At 39.2% G+C, this 13512-nt stretch overlaps 1 pseudogene; it reads left to right on the top strand.

Annotated features, from left to right (window-relative positions):
• Window positions 1–2926: 2926 nt before the first annotated feature.
• Window positions 2927–6816, top strand: LOC101704197 (forkhead box protein M1 pseudogene; annotated as a pseudogene).
• The last annotated feature ends 6696 nt before the right edge of the window (window positions 6817–13512 follow it).

Here is a 13512-nt window from a genome sequence, read left to right as displayed (position 1 = left end):
GGGAAAACAACTTGATATACAGATAAGTGAGGAATATAGGACTCCAAATAGCCTTGATCAAAAAAATCTACACATAGGCATATAATAGTTAGGATTCCAGAAATTCAACAGAAGAACAAAATTCTACAAGCAGTGAGAGAAAAGAAACAAATCACATACAAAGGAAAGCCCATCAGAATCACAGCAGACTTCTCAATGCAAACCCTCAAGGCAAGAAGAGCTGATGTATTTCAAGCCCTAAAGGAAAACAGCCTCCAACCCAGATTGATGTACCCTGCAAAACTATCTTTTAAAACTGATGGAGAAATAAGATACTTTCATGATAAAGAGCACCTCAGGAACTTCATGAATACTAAACCGGCACTCCAAAAAATTTTAGACAATACCCTAGGAAAAGACAATGAGGATCACAACCCCAGGAAACCCAGCAGAATGAATCCATTGGGCGTGACAAATTAAATGCAAAGGGGGAGAATCCAACAAAAAGAAAAAGTCATGACAAGGCTTTTAAAACTTTTGACTTCATCTCCCTATTGAGTGTATAATTCAATCTTATTATTGTACTGATTAGTATTTTTCTGATTCTAGAGTTGCACACCTTTCCTTGTGCTGTACTGGTTATTTATCATCTTCTTATGTCTACTTTTTAACTGGGTTGTCTATTAATGAGCTGTAAGAGTTCTTTATATATTCTGCTCATAGGTTATATGCATTGTAAATATGGTCTGTTTAAGGACTACTTTTCATTTTAATGATGTCATTTAAAGTTCTAAATTTTGATGGAATCTCATTTATCAATTTTTTTCTTTTATACATCATGTTTTTTGTATCCTAGGTAGTTCTTGCCTACCCTGAATTCATAAACATTTTCCCTTATAATTTCTTCTTAAAGTTTCATACTTTTAGGCCTTCATATTTAGGTTCATAGATCCCTTCAAGTTATTTTTATGTACAGAAATAAAGGATTGAGGTTAATTTTTTTATATATGGATACCAGGTGTCCTATTGCCATTTGCTGAAAACACTTATCTCTTCCTTAGCTCTTGAATTGAGTTTATAATTCTATAAAATGTTAATGTTAAATAATCTTTCAAAACTCAGTGGACCATATATGTGTGGTTCTATTTCTAGATTCTCTGTTTTATTCAAATGATCTATATGTCTTTCCTTACACCAACACTGCCTTGATTACTGTAGCTTTAGAAGAAGTCTTAAAATTAGGTACTAAACGTCTTCCAACACTGTTTTTGTTTTTTGGGGTTTTTCTTTTTACTTTTCTAGGTCCTTTGTACTCCTACATAACTTTTAAATTTCAATATCCAATTCTTCATTTATAGCAAGTATTCATAGACCTGAATTTTTATATATATCTTGTGTTTTCTAATCCTGCTAAATTCAAATACAAGTTCTAGGGGCTCCTAGAGATTTCTTAGTATTTTCTCTGTAGATGATCATTTCATCTACATATAAAGATTTTGCTTCTACCTTACCAATCCTATCTTAATTGTGTCATTTTTTGCCAAACTATTTTGGTGGGGCCTAGGTTTCAAAGTTTAATGGACAGATAAAGAGTAAGCATATCTGCCCTTGTTCCCCACCTTAAGGAGAAAGCATTGTATCTTCTCCATTCATATAAGGCATTCTCACTGGAAGTATGGAGTACATGTCTTTAATCTGTTGAGAAGGTTCTGTTCTACTTCTAGTCTCCTGATACCTTTTACCATGAACAGCTGTAGAATTCAGTGTAATACTTTTTCTCCAACTAGTGACAGGATCATATGGCTTTTTCCTTTCTCTGTTAAAATGATGACTTTTGGGGGTGGATCTTCCAATGCTGAACCAACACTGCCATCCCTATAATAAAACCACTTTCTACATACTGCCAGATCTGACTTGTAAGAGTTTGTTTTGTTAACCAAATTTCTATCTATGTTCATGCTTTTTTCTTCTATTATCTTTATCCAGTTTTAGGATTAGCACAATGTTGATTTCCTAAAATGAGGGTAGAAGTGTTCCTTTTTTTTCCTGCTTTAATTGTTTGATATAATTTATCAGTTAAAATGTATACAAGCCTGTTTTTGTCATATAGGTAGGTTTTCAAGCTAGGAATATACTTTCTTTAATAGGTGCTATTCAAATTTTATGTTTCCTCCAGAGTTAGTTTCATTAATTCGTCTTCCAAGGTACTTCTTAGAAGTTGTCAAATTTATTTCAAAACAGATTTTTGTAATATGCTTTCTATATCCTTTTAAATTCTGTAAAATCTGTGGTAATGTCTCCTAGATCTTGATATTTTAATTTTAAAAATGTATAATTGATATTGTGTAATAGGAAATAAAGGTCTAAAGGAGCAGTAGAAGTGGGAGGAGTAGGGGAAAGGAAAGAAGGGAAAGAAAAAATATGAGAAAAGGAAAAAATGGAAACAAAATATTTGCAATTAGGGCAAGGTGGAGGGGGTGAATGGAGGGCAGGGGAAGGGGAAAAAAAATAAGAACCAAGATACTCATGTAATGGTACAAGATCTCAATGATGTATGTAACTGTATTTTATACCTAAAATGTACCAATAAACTTAATGGGGGGGAAAAAAAACCTGGCAAAGTTATCTCTCTCTCTCTCTCTCTCTCTCTCTCTCTCTCTGTGTGTATATATATATATATATATATATAAAAAAATATATATATAAATCTTCACTGTACAGAACTGTATGCTTAATACAATTTAGCATTTATTTTAACAAGTATCTACCTGCATAACTATGAAAATTAGAGATCATTTATCAGCTTAAAGTAAAAAATATGTATACTATTTTTGGAAAACTATAGATTTTATGACTCTTGATGTAATTTTAAAATTACAATCATCCCCTGAATTTCATAACTAGAATTAAAATTCATCATAAAATTATTTAATTGAATGTTGTCATGAACTACCTTAGTCAAGTGGCATAAATTATTCAGTTTCACTTCATCCCATGATTTTTTGCATGTACTTGTTTGTAGTCCTGCTAGCCATATGGAAGGCCTGAGAAGTTGCTGCAGGGTATAACAGGAGAACATCTGAATTGAGGTAGGATAAAACATACCTAGTGATTTTGGAATCTTAAATTTCAGTAGTTAAATATCACATCAACTAATATTTCCCTGAGTAATTGCACACTCTAATAAAATTCCTCATGTGGAAAGATGGCTATGTAAAACAGAGGTTAAATTTACAGTTTCAATTACCGTATCTTCAATTTGAGGAAAATTCAACCTCTTTCACCAGTCTAAAATTACAAAATTTTTGATTAAAGAAATACACCAGGGCACCGATCCACCCAGCCTATTCCCTGCCTGACACCCAGGCTCCTGTCCTGCCTGCTGTCCGGGGCCCGGCCAGCTCAAGAGCACTGTGTTGGGCCCTGGGTGTTGTCACTGCGGTCTGAGGGTCCATACTTGTGATTCTCAATGGAGAGTGAAAGCACAGATTCAGAATGAAAACCAGCCCCCATCGGCCACTGATGCTCAAAAGAAGGAGGCTGCCCTTTCCTGTTCAAAATGCTCCAGTTGAATCATCTGAAGAGGATTCTAAGAAATCCCCTGCCCAAAAGGAGCCTAGTCAAGCCCCAGCTGCCAAGGAGGGGGCAGAATCCAGCTCTTGCAAGTTTCCAGCTGGGATTAAGATTATTAATCACCCTACCATGCCCAACACACAAGTGGAGGCCATCCCTAACAATGCTGATATCCAGAGTACCATCACAGTACTGACTGCCAAAGGAAAAGAGAGTGGCAGCACTGGGCCCAAGAAATTCATCTTCATCAGCTGTGGGGGAGCCCCAGCTTGCTTTCCAGGACCACAGCCACAAGCCCAAAACAGCAGTGATTCCAAGAGTACAGAAATGCTCACTGAGAAGTTGGGACCAAAGCCTGCAGCTAGGGATGTGAATGTTCCTAGGCCACCTGGAGCTCCTCCAGGGCACCAGGGAGAGCTGTACTGGTGGTGAGGCAGTAGGCTGCATTCTGGACAGCAGCCTGACTAACATTCAGTGGCTTGGGGAGATGAGTTCTGACAGACTGGGCTCCTGCAGCACGAAGCAGGAAGTGGAGGAGAAGGGGAACTGTCAGCTGGAGCAGTCAGATCAAGGTGGAGGAGCCCTTGGGAGCATCAACAGCCTGGAAGGACTCTGTGTCTGAGAGGCCGCCCTACTCTTACATGGCCATGATAGAGTTCACCACCAACAGCACTGAGAGGAAGCTCATGACCTTGAAGGACATCTCCACTTGGATCGAGGATCACTTCCCCTATTTTAAGCACATTGCCAAGCCAGGCTGGAAGAATTCCATTTGCCACAACCTTTCCCTCCACGACATGTTTGTTCGGGAGACATCTGCCAATGGCAAGGTCTCCTTTTGGACCATTCACCCCAGTGCAAGCAGGTTCCTGACTTTGGATCAGGTGTTTAAGGAGCAGAAGCAGCCCAATGCTGAGCTCCGCCGGAATGTGACCATCAAAACCGAACTCCCACTGGGCGCACGGCAGAAGATGAAGCCACTGCTGCCAAGGGTCAACTCATACCTGGTGCTCATCCAGTTCCCAGTGAACCAGTCCCTGGCAGCTTCACTCATGAGCTCAGAGCTAGCCTGCCACAGCAAGCGAGTCCACATCACCCCCAAGGTGCTGCTGGCTGATGAGGGCATAGCCCTGCTATCTGCTGCTGGATCAGTGAAGGAGGAGAAATCCCTGCTTGGAGAAGGGCTATTACCTTTGCTTCCAGTTCAGTCTATCAAGGAAGAAGAAACCCAGCCTGGGGAGGACATGCTCCCCTTAGGGAGACCCTTCAAAGTGGAGAGCCCTCCCTTGGAGGAGTGGTCCTCTCCATGCCCCATCTTTCAAAGAAGAGTCATCTCACTCCTTTGAGGATTCATCCTGCTCTCCTACCCCAAGGCCCAAGAAGTCCTACAGTGAGTTCAAATCCCCAACATGGTGTGTCTCAGAAATCCTCGTGATTAAACGAAAAGAGAGAAGAGAGATGAGCCAATCTCAAAGAAAACAGCACCTGTTGCTTCCTGTGTGGATGAGCTCGAGCTTGTCTTCACAAAGAGCTCCAGCACCTCTGGACAAACTGTGAAGTACCCTGTCTGCCTCCTGGTGGAATCTGTGGAGCCAGCCCCTTCGCTTGGCTGTCCCCAGGAAGAGGGAGGACCTTTCAAGACACCAATTAAGGAGATGCTGCCCATCTCCTCTACCCCAAGTAAATCTCTCCTCCCCCAAACCCCTGAATCCTAGAGGCTCACACCTCCTGCCAAAGTGAGGGGGCTGTATTTTAGCCTGGTACAAACCCCCGCAGGGCACCTTTGGCCCCTTGCCTGACTCCCTAGGGCTAATGGATGTGAGCACCACGCCACTGCAAAGCATTCCCCTCTTTGACTCACCCGGAGAGCTCCTCAATTCAGAACCCTTTGACCTTGCCTCTGATCCCTTTAGCAGCTCTTGACCCTCAGATCTGGAAGTCCCCAAGCTAGGATCCCCAGAGCCACAGGTTCCCAGACTTTCAGCAAACTGTTCTCTGACAGAAGGCCTGGCTCTAGACACAATGAATGACAGCCTGAGCAAGATCCTGTTGGACATCAGCTTCCCTGGCCTGGAGGAGGACTCCCTGGGCCCCGACAACATCAACTGGTCTCAGTTCATTCCTGAGCTACATTAAATGCTGGGCCTTGACCCTACTCTCAAGCTCTCCACCATCCCAGGCAGTCATGTGGCTGGGCAGCCCCAGGCTCGGCGCATGCCACACCCTCTGAGAGGACTGCAGGCCAGAACTCCACCACCTGGTGATGCAAAGGTAGCAGTCACACCCTAGCCACTGCTGGGACCTCTGTGAGAGTAGGATGTGCACCTGGTCTCTGGAGAGAGAGATTCCTCTGCTCTCCTGCCATGAGCTGAGGGTGGCAATGCAAAAGCAGTGGTGGGAGGGATCAGGAATCCCCTAGATCACTTCCATTCTATGTTCTGCTGTCTCACTTTCCCTGCTTCTTGTAGCATGGCCTTTGTAAATAGTATAAATTCTCTAAGTTACCTCCTAATTATAAGTGCAAGTCTGAGGTGGGTAGGATGACAGGGAGTTGCAGTTTGCTTCTGTCCCTTGGCTTGGTTCCTAGAGGGGGAGGACCTGCAGTGCACAGTTTCTTCCAGGCCAAGGGTTCTTCACTGTGAGCAGCAGACAATTCTCCCCATGTCTGCTTGCCAAGGTCCCTCATACTGCCCCTCCCTCTCCACCTCCCATGTTTCCAAGTCAGCTTTCCTGCAAGAAGAAATCTGCTTTAAAAGGTCTTGTATTGAGTCAAGAATTGAATTTGGAGATGGAATGGATGCATCTGAAGCAGAGTGGTACTCAGATGTGCCCTGTAAGACATTTCCCTGATAATGTCCCTAATCATGCCAGGGAGACTAGCAGGACAAGGACTTAGGTGGAGGCTAGAAAGGTAGAAAGAACCCCTCACCTGCTTGGTATCCTTAGCAGCTTTGCAAAGAACCACCCTAGGCTCTAGCTGGCTGCTTGTATGTGAGCCTGCTCAAGAACACTACCATGGCTTACCTACTGAATAAAATCTGGGTGGAAAATAAAAGAGAAATAAACCAATATTCATTTTATAGTATATTTGTTAAAATAAAGCCACACATTTTCTTAGATTAAAATTGTTCATTTTCCCTGCTTTGGGGTCAACTCCAGACACCTGTTTGGTGCCATAAAACAGGTATTTTTATTCATAAAATACTTTTTCTAGAGATTTGTTGGTTTGGTAATCTACTTTAAATTGTTGCAAAAGTCTGAAGGGCAAGGAGCACTTTTTAAACATATGTCTGCAGTAGGGGAGAGCTCTTGGAAAGGGAGGTTTGCCTGGGTTGCTAATAACCATTGACTTACACAATGACTCATTCATTAGCAAATGGTTAGCAGCTTATAGATATCTCTAGGCAGAGTCTTACAGAATTGCCTCCAAGATTCACAAGGTAATAAATATTATTTCTGTATTTATTTATAAGATAGACTTAATGCCCTCCAGTGAGAAGAATTTTCACCTCTCTTGATAATCATTCCAAATCACACAAAATTAACTGTGTGACCCCTTTTTCCCTATTTAACAAGTGCCTTAAAGCAACAGAGGAAAGAAGCATACAGAATATAGGAACTTTGGTTTGTCTGCACAAGTATGAATATTAACATGATTCAAATTCTTAAGGTGGTAAGAACATTAAAACTATAAATCAATAATTTCCCTATTGTCCATTTCAGTAACCCGTTAACACTGAAGTTTATGTACCACTCTTTGCCAACTTTCTAAGGGGTTTAAAATATCATTTCATTTAGTCCTTAGAATCCTTTCTTTTTTTATTCTGATTTTACACATGGAGCAATTGAGATACAAAATAAAGTAACTTTGATGAGATCACCAGCTACTAATAGGAGAGCTGACGCTACAGGCCATCGAGTGGCTGCACAGTCTCTGCTCGAAGCCATCTTCCATTTTCACTACCTCTCCTTAAATTCTTTCATGCATTTGCAAACATGAAATTCATTTATGAACAAGGGAGAGTTTCTTTGTCAAGTGATGAAAGGAAAAAGGTGACAGGAGGGGCATAAGATCGTAACTCTCCTATCAAACCAGGCATGCACGCATGACTAATGTTCGTCAGTGCTAAGAATGAAATCCCAGGGCTGGGGATTTAGCTCAGTGGTGCCGCCACCTGCCTTGCAAGTGCAAGGTCCCAAGCTTGATCCTGGGTACAAAAAAAAAAGAATGAAATCCCACTTGAAATACATTCAACCACAGGCTAATACTGTGTGTCCTGAAAGCCACACACATGTGCTGAACTTCACACCTTAGAAGACATGGAAGTCAGCATGCTCACAGAGATAATTATGGTTAGAGATGCATGTCATTGTCAAATATGGGACAAAATGCTTGTGAATAGCAGTTTTTGACAAATTTAATTCTGTAGTATTTATTAATAGTTTATGATATATATGTATATGTGTGTGTTACACTAGATGCTAAGGGGATATGGAGAATATAGAATTCTTTATGAGTCTTAAATTTAACAAAAGATAAAATCAAACTGAAAGCTAAATAATAATGAAATATATGTATATATTAAAATATCACCAGACAGACTAAGACTATATCAGCAAGACAGTCATGCATTAAAGTTTGAGAATTATTTTGTCTTAGGAACTCAGATGATATGGTACTTTTAGACTACCTCACCTTATTGATGCAGTTGTCCAATAGTTAAAATACTTCCTAAGGAGTGTTTGCCATTACTAGCTGTATTTTGCTGATTATAGAATTTGTAATCAGACTGATAACACAGGCTGGAGTAGAATTCAATATTATCCACAAATAATCTTCATGTCTCTGATGTATGATTCAATGTTAGATAAATGATTCAAGAAGAAATTTAGTGAAAATGATGGCAGCATGAATGTGCTGTGGGAGAAGGCATCATGGCAGATATGCACTTTAAAATATTGGATTTGCAGAGAGGACGAAAGAGGATATTCCAGGTGAGAAACCCTTGAAGATGGAACAGTGCAAACACTAGAGGCAGATGTGTGCACCTAGGATGGTACAGGAAATGAAGGGGTTAGGAGTTATAAAGCTAGAGGGCAGCCTGAAAATTTACCATATGTACACACACGTGCACACACTTGGATATAATAAAATCTGTTTATATCTGTAATGAAGAAATGGACTAAATCACTAAATTGCTCCCATATTCAGAAATAAGTGTGACTCTTGTTAAACTTATTTATTTCTAAGGCCTAACTCCTAAATGATAACTTCTGGAAGTAGGACGTAGTATCTTTAGTTGTATTAATTCCTTTCTGATTCTGTGGGTCTTCTCTATTTGGAAATTATTGGCACTTAATGAATGCTTCCAACTTTAATATTTCTATGTTTAGGGAACTAGAAGTAGAATTCTAAAACTGAGAATTTTGAAAAAGGATCCCTGAAGGAAGTTTCTAAAAAAACAAAAGTAGAGATTATATATATTGTGGATATTATAAAAAGCCAAGTCTGTTGGAAATTCTATTAATCTTAACCTCAATGTTATATAAATATATAGTCAAGTTGACATTTTTTATGATGAGGGGAAAGATTGTACTATAAAATTCTGTCATTTTAGTTTTGCTATTAAATGAATCAATTAATATTATTTGTCTAACTTTGTGCACACACACATAAGAAAGGCAATTGTATTTAAATGTTACTTGAAATATTGTAAAAATTATATTTCAGTACATTGGCTTAGGAATTTTTTCTGAAGCCACTCAGCATGTCTCTTCTACATAACATGTATGCGTATTTCTCAATGAACTTTTAGGAGAAAAACATGTAACAACTATGTTGAGTGCTGAATAACTGATATTTTCCCAACCCAGACATGATTTTGTCAGTGAAAATTTGATTTAATGAGTGCTGCCTTCTAATAGCATTCTCCACTAGATGCCATGGAGATATGTAAATGAAGGCAAAGACATTGTCCTCATTCTCAGGGAATTTACAATACAATAGGGGAACAAAATGCAGATGAAAAGATATAACAACACATGCAAAGATGACATGAAAACAAGAACAAATTAATGTAACACAAAATGCCAGCACTAAGAGAAATGAAATAGTGGAATAATGGACGTAGAGGTCGGATAAAGCTATTTGAGTGGACTTTGTGAAGACAATTTATCTTAAATGGATATCTGAAAAAAGCATAAATGGGATCAAGAGAAAAATAGTGGGAAGGAGATTCTATTTGGGGAACATGGAAAGATGACTCAAGAACAGAAAATTAAAAGAAAGTGCAAGGAATGATTACTGAAGATATAAAACTTGTGCCCAAATAATAAAAATGCCATAGGTAACTCTCTTTGATTGTTTACAATGAAGTTTTATTCTTCAAAACAACTATTTTCCATCTCATGTAGGATAAGGAGACCTACTAGCAAGGACTCTGTGGAACATTATTTTTTCAATACTCACCAATAACTAATGGCTAGTACATTGAAATGTTTATAAAGTCTTGGATAAAAAGTGAGAGATTGACCCAAGATGACTACTTCAAACTCCAAGTTTGACATCTAAGACATGTCAGAGTTCTTGCTCTGACATTTGGATCAGCAATATAATGATCAGCATTATAATGATCTATTTGAAAGAACACATACCAACTTTAAGTTTAAAAGATTACTTCAGAAGAATTTTTGGAAATTAAAAGCACAATATGGCTATAACTATGTTTATATTTATATTTAATTTTAATTTTGTTTTAGAAATCCACATTCACAGCTTAAAAATAAAGCCATGTGAACAAAGGAGTGGACTTTCATCCCCTCCCCCAACAAACATACTGATTCAGTAACAATTTATAGAAAAATTCCTGCTCCCAGACCAGAGGAAGGGGCTTCTGAGCCACTCTCCCACCACTCCTGGAACAGAGGAAGAGGCTTCCGGGCCGCCGTCCATCTGTCCGCTCCAGGCCCAGAGGTAGGGGCTTCTGAGCCACCATCTCACTGCTCCTGGTCAGAGGAAGGGGCTTCCTGACCACCACCCATACTGCCACTCCCAGCCCAGAGGAAAGGGCTTTTCGGCTGGCTTCCATCCCGCTGCTCCCGGCCCAGAGGAAAGGGCTTCTGAGCCACTGTCCCACCTCTCCCAGCTCAGAGGAGGTAAGCTGCGTGGGCACCAACAGCACCCCCCTACCCCAGGTCTAAATGAGAAGATGCATAAATAAGTCTCAAAACCAGACTTTCAGATCACCTACAGCAACCCCAAAGGGAAATGAGATGGAACACTCTGATAAAGAACCACCTGGACCCACTGAACTGGCAACAAAAGAGGATCTGGAAAAAATGAAATCAAAAATAATTTCTCAGATAACAGCAGAGATTGTGCTCCTAGTGCAAGACATGATTAATAAATCTAGAGAGGAGCTGAGGAACATGATGGAATCCCAACATAGGAAACAAATGGAATCCATAAAACAGATGCAAATACATTTCCAGGAGATGAAAAAATCCACTGAAAGTCTACACAGAAGAATGAGCCAATGTGAGGACAGAATTTCAGATATAGAAGATAAGACTGCAATTACTGACCAGAAAAAGAAAAATTGCTTCAAAATTGTAAGAGAACTCAAGAAATCAATCCAGCAGCTGCTAGACGATGCAAAGAAGAATAACATAAGACTGACTGGAGTCAAAGAAGAAACAGAAGAGAGTGCAGATGATATAAAAAAAACTCTTCACAGAAGTAATGGCAAAAAACTTCCCAAGCAGGAGAAAAGAACTTGACATACAGATAAGTGAGAAATATAAGACTCCAGCTAGCCTTGATCAAAAAAAATCTACATATAGGCATATAATTGTTAAGATTCCAGAAACGCAACAGAAGAACAAAGATCTACAAGCAGTTAGAGAAAAGAAACAAATCACATACAAAGGAAAGCCCATCAGAATCACAGCAGACTTCTCAACACAAACCATCAAGGCAAGAAGAGCTTGGAGTGACATATTCCAAGCCCTAAAAGAAAACATCCTCCAACCCAGATTGATGTACCCTGCAAAATTATCTTTCAAAATTGATGGAGAAATAAGATACTTTCATGACAAAGAGCACCTTAAGAACTTCATGAACCAAACCAGCACTCCAAAAAATTTTACACAATATCCTAGGAACAGACATTGAGGATCACAACCCCAGGAAGAAAAGCAGAATGAACCCAGCTGGCACAACAAGAAATAAAATGTGAAGAGGGAGAACCTAACAAAAAGAAAAAGTCATGGCAATGACAAGTCAATACATTTCAGTTATAACCATCAATGTTAATGGTCTCAATTCACCAATCAAAAGAAACAGACTGGGAGAATGGGTCAAGAAGCAAAATTCAACAATATGCTGCATACAAGAAACACACTTAATTCCAAATGAAACTCATAGACAGAAAGTTAAAGGGTGGAAAACAATACTCCATGTGACAGGGACCCAAAAAAAAGCAGGAGTAGCTATCCTCTTTGCAGATCAAGTAGATTTCAAACCAACACTGATTAAGAGAGACAAAGAAGGACACTACATCCTTGTAAAGGGAACAATCCAAGAGGAAGCGATGACAATCATAAATATCTATGCACCAAACACTAGTGCACCCAACTATATAAAACAAATACTAACGGACATGAAAAATCATATAGGCACTAATTTAATAGTAGTGGGGGACCTCAATACCCCATTGTCACAAATAGATAGATTAACTAGACAAAAAAATAAGTAACAATATACTAGAACTCAATCAAAATCTTGAACAAATGAACTTAACAGATGTTTACAGAGTGTTCCACCCCACAAAATCAGAATACGCATTCTTCTCAGCTGCACATGGGTCATTCTCCAAAATAGACCACATACTCACACATAGAACATGTTTAAGTAAGTGCAAAGGAATTGAAGTTATCCTCTGTATAGTATCAGACCATAGTGGGATGAAATTGGAGATCAATAGCAAAAGAAACCACAAGAATTTCATAAACACATGGAAGTTGAACAAGACACTTCTGAATAACCAAGGGGTCAAAGAGGAAATTCAAGAAGAAACCAGACAGTTCCTTCAATTAAATGACAATGACAATACAACATATCAGAATCTATGGGACACATTGAAAAGAGTCTTACAAGTGAAATTCATAGCAGTGAATACGCATATTAGGAAAACAGAACGAGCCCAATTAAACAACCTGATGCTGAACCTCAAACTTCTAGAATGAGAAGAGCAGGACAAACCCAAAGGTCATACAAGGGAGGAAATTATAAAGATCAGAGGAGAAATCAATGCAATGAAGACTAAGAGAACAATACAAAAAATCAATGAAGCCAAGAGTTGGTTCTTTGAAAGAATCAACAAAATTGACAAAGCCTTAGCCAAACTTATCAGAAAAAGGAAAGAAAAGGCCCAAATCCATGCAATTAGGAATGAAAAGGGTGAAATTACAACAGACCCAGCAGAAATCCAGAGGATCATCAATACCTACTTCCAGAACCTATACACCAATAAGATGGACAACACAGAAGAAATGGACAGATTCCTAGATACATATGAATTACCAAAGTTGAATGAAGAAGACCTAAAAATTCTGAACAACACAATATCAACCAATGAAATTGAAAATGTAATTAAACCTTATCAACTAAGAAAAGCCCAGACCCTGATGGCTTCACTGCTGAATTCTACAAGACATTTAGAGAGGAACTGCTGCCACTACTGTTTAAACTCTTCAATGAAATTGAAAGGGAAGGAATACTCTCAAATTCATTCCTGGAAGCAAACATCACCTTGATCCCCAAAGCAGAGAAAGACCCAACTGAAAAAGAGAACTATAGGCCAATCTCACTAATGAACATAGATTGCAAAAATCCTTAATAAGATACTGACAAATAGAATGCAGAAGATCATCAAGAAGATCATACACCCTGATCAATTG

Source organism: Heterocephalus glaber, unplaced genomic scaffold (genome assembly GCF_053883595.1).
Source record: "Heterocephalus glaber isolate CG9 unplaced genomic scaffold, H.glaber_assembly_v1.0 deba00001454, whole genome shotgun sequence".
Lineage (NCBI taxonomy): Eukaryota > Metazoa > Chordata > Mammalia > Rodentia > Bathyergidae > Heterocephalus > Heterocephalus glaber.
Note: the sequence above shows the minus strand (reverse complement) of the source record. Positions and strands in the feature narration are given on the sequence as shown.